At 33.3% G+C, this 10,525-nt stretch overlaps 1 protein-coding gene across 1 annotated transcript in view; it reads left to right on the top strand.

The window, feature by feature from the left end:
- Positions 1–601: 601 nt before the first annotated feature.
- Positions 602–10,525, top strand: part of LOC124637862 (5-hydroxytryptamine receptor) — a 97,588-nt gene continuing 87,664 nt past the window's right edge. The window contains exon 1 of the mRNA XM_047174580.1: positions 602–835. The gene's annotated coding sequence lies outside the window, so the exon portion shown is untranslated. The remainder of the gene's footprint in view (positions 836–10,525) is intronic.

Here is a 10,525-nt window from a genome sequence, read left to right as displayed (position 1 = left end):
TAAAATATAGACTAAACAAAAGAAAAGAGGTAACACAACAGCCATATAATATGCCAGTTCTTGAAAGCTACTCTGAAAAACCTACAAAACATTTTTAACGTTATATTTTCAAACTGGCCAACGACTCACTGGACTGAAAGTGGTTAGTGCACCTGAAATCCACGGGATTTATCATTGCATTTTCAACTTTAAGCTCTAGGTAATAAAGTCTATTTTGATCAGTTGAAATGGTACAGCGATATTCATAACACAATGTTTTAAAGTATTAAAAGTGTAATAAAAACATATTTTTTGTCAAAAGAATAATAACGACGAATAAGAAGTGGCTTTCACCTAAACAGTGAAAGGTTGAAATCGTTGCATTTTCAACTCTAAAATCACAACAATAAAATTGAATTCTTACTTTTTTGTCTAAAATATTATAATGGCTTAATTGTGAACATTTAAAACATAGAATAGAACGTTAATTTGAAAAAAGAACAATAGCTGTTAATACGAATGCAGCACCGAATTTCAAAAAAAGAACTCGCGAGGCTGGTCCAGTGACGGATTCAACAGTTTTGCGCGCGCCTCAACCCACCCCCTCAGTACAGTCGATGTTGCCGGGCCGTACGCACGTCGCTACCCAAACTCATCTTACCGATGTTCTAAATTCAAGAAAAAAAAACGCGCGTACCTTCAACCGAACGGGTTCCTTTTACAAATATTTTACGTGTGCCGAGTGAAAGTGCTTGCGCGTATAATGTGGTACATTTCAGATGTTGGGTAGCAGAAATGTCATCGCTCCGATGATAAAATGATTGAAGATATTAGGATTTGAACGTGTTACTGCCAGGTATTGTGCATTTTCATTTTTTTAATGATGCGTAGTTTGTGATTAAAAAAAATAAAAAAAATAAGCTATAATTTTAAAATTACGTAAACCTTAACCTTTTAAGAATTTTAACGGTTATCTCTTAAAATAACAAAACTGCGCATTTTTTTACAATAAAAATCTAATCTCACATGGTACGAAAAAACACATCCACGGCCCAAAAACTGAAACCAAACAAACCTTTTTTCGCTCCTCGTAAAAATACTAAAATAAACTTTGGCAAATAGAAAGGGAACCTTTTTGGATATAATTTAATTTTCCTTTTATTGCCTTATTTATCAACCTTACGTCTAGCAATCTTCAGTAAGTTATGTGACACTTATAAGGAGTGGGACGATGTGTGAATGTGACCCTGTAACAGCTAATAAATTAGGTACGCACCTTTTTCCGTATAATAGGCTGAATGATTATATATCGAGTGTCACCTGCGCTATGATTAAAAAGGTGAATAAAAAACAAAACAATACGACGTTGGCGACGTCATACGTAACAACCACTTTGATGTTCGGAATTCGAATTTTAAATTCAGGCTTGTTTGACATTTGTCTGTGGTTTTAAAAAGAGAAGACGTTTTTGAAATGTTTTGTTTTCAAGCGCTGGAAATGAAAAATGATGATGGTGAATTTACAATTTGACTAATTTATGATTTTGGAAAATTCTATGATATTTTAATTACTCATCTTCAAAATACTTTAAAAGTGTTACGAGATTCACAAAGAGAAGTTATCAACTATTTGGAATTGGCAATAAACTAAGAAGACTATCGATTTATATGTCAATTTTATCTTCCTCTAAGATGGTCGTAAAACTTATCCTACGTACTTGCAGTTTTATAACAAACATTTTAAAGAATCCTTTTAATTTCTTGAAATTCAAAATATTGTCATCAACACATTTTTTTTGTCTTTGACTTTCCATCACTATTTTGTCTAATCACTCACTTTGTATCATTCTATAATCTCTTATATTGCTATACTGATTCCTACACCATTTCTTTATATACAAGAACATACATATAAAATAAAAAGGGTCTTTCTGTGTTTGACATTTTCTCAGTAAGCTAAACAAAAGGCATACGTAGTGACCATTTCTTTGACTGAAGTCCCGAGTGTTTGTCGAGTAAAACGAGGGCGACGCCGCGGGCAATAGCTAGTTTTGTACTTGTGACTATGTTAGTACTCTTGTGGACATTCAAACCAAGGTTGGTTATGTATTCTTCAAAGTTAAAATAATATGGTTAAATCATAGTAAGCATTTCATCTGCCTAGACTTTTCTCAACTATGTTTGGGTCGGCTTTTAGTCGCAACGGATGCAAATCGCATTGTCTTAAATGGAGTGACCGCCTATCTGACCTCTTGAATACAATTAGCTGTGTGATCTGAACACCTTGGTACGACCGCTTGTCAGATTTTCTGGCCTCTGACTAACCGTAACTACTGACAAAGATGTAGTACAAATGATAGACAGAACCCATGATTTACAGTGCCTTCTGAAATACCGAGAAACCTGTGATAACATAGACGGAATCCCATCTACGTACCTTTGGGCCTAGGATTCGAAATAAGTTTAAATTACCAAAGCGCATTGGCGATTACACACTTCTAGAGTCCTGGTTTTCTCGGGATGTTTTCCTTCAACTTTACTTAGACATATAACTGTTTATGTGTACTAAGTAATTTCTTCGAAATTTTTTATTGATATTCCAACTTGCTTCCCTGTCTCCTTACTGTTATCAAGCCATTTACGATTTTCTTTCCTAACTAATGTGTGATACTTTCAGTTAAGATCAGATCAAAACTACAATGTCTATACATACATGAAAATATACAAGATCTGTATTATTCGGTATGCTAGAGGTAGGTAACCCATCCACAGATCGACCTTGAGAGGTGCAGCTTAACTTCACATACCGATGAATTGAATGGAAGAAATTCTTTCTAGCTATTAATCCTTCTATCCTTAGAAATGAACTAATCTTATTTAACAAAATACCTAGAACATCTGTGTCCTATAATGGATTTTAAATTAGTGCTCCGTATCCAAAAATCTCGAAATTTCTACAAAAAGTTAATTTTACAATAGACTGGCTTTTTAATTTAGCTAGGCAATTTGTTAATGTTATTAATCTTACTCAAGGCTTATACATATTCAAACGTTTGGGACCTGGGGGCTGAGTAAAGTGATAGGACTTGGTCCTAAAGTACGTTTTTTTATGTAGTTTTTTTTTTGGTTTTGTTTATATTAAGGGTCTTTATTTTAGACGAAAGAAGCATCTAGTGTTATGTAAGATGACGCTGTCTCTTGCTTTCTAAAGAAACTAATTCCGTATTTCAGCGGTGACAAATTATATCTGACAGGCGCTATGTAATTTAGAGTAATAAGTAGTTTTTTAGGGTTCCGTACCCAAAGGGTAAAAAAGGACCCTATTGTTTTCGCTCCTCTGTCCGTCCGTCCGTCCGTCCGTCTGTCACCAAGCTGTATCTCATGAACCGTGATAGTTAGAGAGTTGAAATTTTCACAGATGATGTATTTCCGTTGCCGCTATAACAACAAATACTGAAAACTAGAATCAAATAAATATTTTATACAACAAACGTGATTTTTTGCTCGATCTCGATAAATACATATGTACCTATAGAATATTAGTTTGGATGGTACGGAACCCTTCGTGCGCGAGTCCGACTCGCACTTGGCCGGTTTTGTTAACTTCTTTTTGTATTGCTCCATTTTACTCGCATTTCGAGTGTCAATTTTACCTCCACTAACTTAGCGTTAGAAAACTATTCGTACTCCATATTTCAATTAACATTTACCCTCAATATTGAGCCTAAAAATAATAAACATACACAAACCCAGTTGCCCTAATTTATATCTACCTACAAATTCATAAAACAAAAACAAAAAACCCCGCTTGTAGGTATATTATATTTTTTTAAAAAGTTGTCACATTTTTCGTAGGTACAAGCCGTCAGAGTTTTGCCGACATCACAAACAACGGTATACATGAACTGATAAAAATATATTTGTACTAAGTTTTCCTCAGAGTGTCAGAAAACATGAGAATTCTTTATTCGCCAGACGTGTACGACAGACTGTGAAAATACATTATAATGTGAGGTGTAATTCTATGAAGACGCCATTTTATTGTTGGAGAACATTGTTGGTGAATATTGTTGGAGAATTCTGGTTGGCAACTGTTTTTTTTGTGATGTGCCGTGTTATTGGATTTTTTTGGTGTGAGACTTAAGTCTAGGCTGGTATTGCTTAGGATTTTGATGTTCGAATGAGGATTTAATACAAGCTCGATACTTTTTTTTATTCCTATGGGTATTATAGGAAGGTACATATACGAGGTGCTTGATCAAAATGAAATCCCAATTGAAGTGATTTGTATACTTAGAATTTTTTTCGTTAGTATTTATTTGATCTCAGAATATTTTTTCTAATTTGAGCATTGAATAATTCTTATTGACATTGTGCCAGTTGACAATACTATTCTAGTCTTAACCAAGTTTGTTATTAATGAAGGACTATTGTTGATTGTTAGTCTTTACTTGTCTCAGTCTTCAGGACATAACTGAAAAAAAAAAACTTACTTTTGACTCAAAAGACCAGATCGTACTCTCACTTAACAATTCTCAATCCACGACAATTAATATCAACAAACCTAAAACGTTCGCATTTAATATCTAATAAAAAATAAAACCACGTACCACAAAGACAGCTTATCGTCTTTCTACCAGCGTGTAGGGATTAAACTGACCTTTTTCATTTGTCCTGGCTGACGCGCGTGGGATGATAAAATGCACATCCAATAGGTCTATACACGAGGAAGGCCCAAGTTCACCGACAATATAAACGTCAGTTACCTTAACAATTGTTTAACACTTTCAAACTAAACAATTGTTTGATTAAAAATTGATGTTTATATTGTCGGTGTATCTTGGCCTTAAGAATATTCGCAAAATATAGACTAAACAGTCCGACAGTTGCACCGATGATAGACGATTTTTTTAAAGAGCTTTCAGTCTCATACCGAAATCGAAAGAGTTACCGCGGCCCTGTTACATAAAGGGCTTAAGAAGGCACATGGTGGGTTTTAGTCATTGACACTCCCTTACGCTGTATCTAGCGGGATGGATCATTTGATGATATCCCATAAAAAAACTGGCTAAATACCTCTTTGTAATGTGCGTACTACCGTGGCTCCTGTATGAAATTCTGTCAGCCTCAGATTTTATAGTAGCATGATTGGTAGCGTGGTCTGGGTAGGTATAGGCCTGCTTTTGTTCCTTGTTGCAGATTTTGGTTCTGAAAAGAAAAAAAATATATATCAGGGTACATGGGTAGTAATTATTTTGGTAGAAAGTGTATGTAGTAGGTACTTCAATATGTACGTGTATGATGTAGTGAGTAAAATTATTGTGCTTATTCAAATGCTTCATGAAATTACAAACTCATATTGTGAAATATGGGGTACTTTCTTTATAAGTTTAAAATCTGTAGTGCCTAAAACCAAAAGTCCTTATATACTAAGATAGCTCGTCAGTGATTTATCTTCGTACTATAGTTGTGAATAACGATAAATTACCAGCGGTCAAAGGGTTAACACGGAACCTCTGCCTTCTGACCTCGTGTCCGAATTAAATTGAGATGCCAATATAACGGTGCTAGGAACTAAATGACACTAAATGTGCATTATGACGTGATGCCTGAAAAACCTTCTTAATGTATTTTATTTCTGTGTTCATGAGATGTAATATAACTCTTTTTTACATTATTATCGTATGTATCAATACATACAAACTGTAACACCTATTATGTTTTCAAAAGAGTAACCATGGAGTTTCTTGCCCGTTCTTCTCCATAGGAAGCTACTTTTGGAATGGGCAACTATAATCAAACTTATTTATATTTTTTGACGTTCATAAGTGCTTGTAAAGGAATAAATGAAAAAAAAAAATTGATTTGAAAAAAAAAAAAACTTAAGATTTATCTTAGCGTAGGTCACGTATTTCTATCTGATTTCGTGCAATGTGATAAACACACTAACTACCATTATATCAAATTCCTCACATGATACGGTTAGTTAATTAGTCATTGCTCTTGTCATTTATTTTATCTCCACAATTAATAGTGTTACAATAAAAGTACTTTGGACAGTAACATTTTGCAATACGTACAATTTTATATTATGGCCTAACATTATACACAAACACATGAAAAACAAGTGACATAATAATACAACAACTAAAAATAATATTTTTCACATCTGTATGACATCACATGACCTTGAACGACCTTCGATATAGAAGTAAAATACTCCATCAAGCATAATATTGCTAAGAACTTCTAACAAAAAGGTAAATATGATCATTCCCTGTGATTAATTCACTTAAAGTGAAAAAGCTTATATTTATGAAGATGCAGATTATTTTCATGCAGAAAACATCATCCTCCGAGCCTTTTCCCAATCATGTTGGGGTCGGCTTCCAGTCTAACCGGATTCAGCTGAGTACCAGTGCTTTATAAGAAGCGACTGCCTATCTGACCTCCTCAACCCAGTTACCCGGGCAACCCGATACCCCTTGGTTAGACTGGTGTCAGACTTACTGGCTTCTGACTACCCGTAACGACTGCCAAGGATATTCAATGACAGCCGGGACCTACAGTTTAACGTGCCATCCGAAACACAGTCAATGGTGTCTAAGATATACTTAGAAAGTACATACAAACTTAGAAAAGTTGCATTGGTACTTGCCTGACCTGGGATCGAACCCGCGCCCTCATACTTGAGAGGTTGGTCCTTTTACCCACTAGGCCACCACGACATCATCATTTTCATGCAGAAAACGTGTGCACTAAATTAAGTAAATCTGCATATGTGCTCTACGGCCTTTCAAAAAAGGTTAATATTAACACATTGGTGACAGCATATCACGGCTTAGTTGCTTCCTCACTTAGATATGGTGTTAAATTTTGGGGAAACTGTAGTGAGAAGGAAAGAATATTCAGAGCCCAAAAACGCTGTCTTCGATCAATGACAGAACTTAAATCTACAGAAAGCTGTCAACCTGTTTTTAAATCACTTAAGATACTTACATTACCATCGTTATATCTACTAGAAGTTGCCCTATTTGTAACGACAAACCAGTGCTTGTTCCCATCACTAGTTGATAAAAGACAACGTTCAGGACCCATTAGGTCTCAATATAAAAAACAATTGTACACAGCTGGTTACCAAACGTCTTTACTTAAAAATAATCTTTTAACCATGGGTCCTCTTGTATATAATAAACTACCTTTGTATTAAAAAGATTTACCTACCTCAGTATTTAAAAAAAAGTTGACTAAACTACTGCTGGATAAGTGTTACTACTCAATTAAAGATTTTTTTAGTGACAAAGATTTATGTTGATTTATTGTAATAATATATTACACTAGCCGTTTTCCCGCGGTTTCACTCGCGTCCCGTGGTAACTACTGCCCGTACCGGGATAAAATATAGCCTATGTTACTCGTGGATAATGTAGCTTTCGAATGGTGAAAGAATTTTTAAAAACTGTCAAGTAGTTTTTGAGCCTATTCATTACAACCAAACAAACAAACAAAGTTTTCCTCTTTATAATATTAGTATAGATTGTTTAAATTTTTCAATACTTATATATTTTTTTTGTTTATAGTGTTAGAATTCTTTATTTGTATAATCTTGTTGACATTCGTATAGGATTTAATTTGTTTGATTTGTTGAAATATGTACCTATAGTTATTATTATTATTTTTTTTTGACATTTAAGTATTTATTGTAATTTTCATTTTTTGTTTAATTAATTGATATTGGCCTGATTTGGAAAAAAAATGTTTTAATTATTATTTTTTTTGTATTGTCTGAGCAATTTTGTATGTAGAGAATTGTACCTACTAAGTAAACAAAGCACGCCGTAAGGCAAAATGAATCGGGACTGTTGTAAAATATTATTTCCATAAAATTTGTATACCTACATTTGGCAAATAAATGATTCTTATTCTTATTCTTATGAACCCAACTAATTATGAATAATTTTCAGTCTAGCAGTTTCTGAATACACTATTAGGCTTCTGTGTAAATACATACAAAGCTCTTTGTATGTTCTCGGATAAATAGTGTGAAAGGATTATTAATGTAAAGTTTAATATACGCACTTTTACTACATGTGTCCGAAAGGGCTTTTTATAGCATAGTCTACTACGGCATAATAATGTCAAATAATAATTAATGAAGAAATCAAACTGAGAATCTCAAGCAATTTACAGTACCGAGAATACTAAGCAATAAATATGTATAATTTGATATATCGGGTGTGTCGTTCACAATCACATTAAATCATATCGCATATACTTTATGATATTCTATGGCGAATTGTAAAAAAAATAACCTAATCCATTCAGTGGTTTAACCACAGGAGTCATTTTTCGTTTTTATTATTTACAACATCATGCGTAAAGCAGAGATAAAGTTAGGAGTATCGTATGTTTTGATCAGTTGACAGCTGTCAATTTTCAAGGGAGAATTTCAGTTGTTTGTAATGACTGACTTTTATATGGTGTTCTAATTTTTGCACATTTTTATTCCATTTACTTTGTTTGAAAAAATCATTTTTTTATTTTTACGTATTTTTCTTTTATCTTTGTGTTAATCGACATATTTTAACCAGTATATTAATGCATTTAATTTAATGTGATTATGAACGACACACCCGATATATGATGATGATTTTATACCCATAAACGCTCAAAAATTGAGAGTGAACCGGCAAAAAACAGCCAGTCAATAATTACAATCGGTCTAAATAGAAATGCTTAACTATACTCCAAACAAACTCTTAAACAACCCTTAATGAAGCTCATTATTGTCCTTACTCTCTAATTTGGAAGGATAATAATTACTTCGCCTTGGAACTCGGTTCAATTACCACCCCCCACTAAATAATTATTGGGGAGGATTTTACTTACTGCGTAATTAATTTCCAACAAGAGTTTAACTTCTGTTGTTGATTGACAACTGAGAAAATAGTTCTCCGAAATAAATTGTGGATAATTATTTATACGTAATTATACCTACTTATTTTCGTCCATAGATACTTGTTCTTATCATTGAACGTTACGGGTAGTGAGAAGCCAGTAAGTCTGACAACCAGTCTTACCTAGGGGTACTGGGTTGAGGAGGTTAGATAGTCAGTCACTCCTTGTAAAACACTGGTACTCAGCTCCATCGGATGGGCAGATGATGAATTACGCTTGGCGTTAGTATTGAATTTAAACACATTCCAAATCAAATAAACCACTTATTGTACAAACGGAGACAGTATCTTAACTCGTATGCTTGCCAAACTTCTCAAGTCCCAACAAAAAAAATAATAAGAAACTGCTTTATGAAACAGAAAACACAATTATTTTACTGAAAATCAGATTGATATCAAAACAATAAATTTTAATCAAAAGAAAGAGATTATTACTAGTTAAAATGTAATACAATATTCAGTTGTTTGAATTGCCGTAATTAAAGAAAATTGTTATACCTTGACATTGAAGAATGAAGTAAGGAAAAGTAAAGAAATATTTGGTTTCATAACAATATTAAACTTCTTGAAATTCTGAAACAATTAGATAAGTTTTTTATAGGAAATAATGGTCGAAATATAAAAAAATCGACTTTCTTATCATTGTCAAGATGATGAGAACAATTCTAAAGGCTGAGCTTCTGCTCGTGGGTTCATCCGTGAGTCGACAGAACTTTTAGCACCCGAAATTAGCGTCTTTCCTGGATAAATTGACACACTAAGATACCTACGTAATTTTTCAAATCAGGAAAGTAAATCCCAATGAAAGAGCCAATACATAACATTACAGTACCACATCAAAATTTTGAGTTCTATATCAACGAAATCATTACCTACATATTATCATAATGTACCTTCTTTTAAGGTCGAATAGTTCAATAAATAATAATGCCATGTAACCTTAGGAGCTTATTATTGCTTCTAATAAAGAAAAAATCCCCCACGTCCGATGCTAGTAATGAGTCTGTCCTTGCTAAGATAGGTCGTGTCGTGGACTTGACCTAATCATATTGAATATTGTATCTGGTTTTCGTTATGGTAAAGGAAAATGGTACTTAATTTAGGTGAAAGTATTTTTAACAGTGAAAAAGTAGGGCAGGTAGGAAGCTGACATTTTTATTGGAGATCTTTGAGCAATTAATAATGTAAAAAATATTTTTAGGATAAAAAGAGACTTGTCTTTTTACAAAATTTAATCACAGTGTTTTATTTTATGTGTGTTCACAGTGTTATGAATAACAACTTCATGTGGTCGATATATAATAGTTGATCTATTAGCTAATGTTCCTTCTCAATAAGACATTTTTGTACTATAATATTTCAAGAAATATTTTATGACACAAACAATACAAGTGACTTTCGAAAGATCTTTACAGACTTAGCTTTCTTAAAAAGTGTTTTGAAGCCAACACAATACTAACCAATGAATACGAATGTTACTGTAAAATTAAAAATTAAAATCAACGGGGTGTAGCCGGGCCTTAGGGACCTAGCAAGGCCGAAGCGATTTAATTAGCATTTCCAAATTAATTACAAATGTTACATTAATAG

This window comes from Helicoverpa zea, chromosome 16 (genome assembly GCF_022581195.2).
Source record: "Helicoverpa zea isolate HzStark_Cry1AcR chromosome 16, ilHelZeax1.1, whole genome shotgun sequence".
In the NCBI taxonomy this organism is placed as follows: Eukaryota; Metazoa; Arthropoda; class Insecta; order Lepidoptera; family Noctuidae; genus Helicoverpa; species Helicoverpa zea.
Note: the sequence above shows the minus strand (reverse complement) of the source record. Positions and strands in the feature narration are given on the sequence as shown.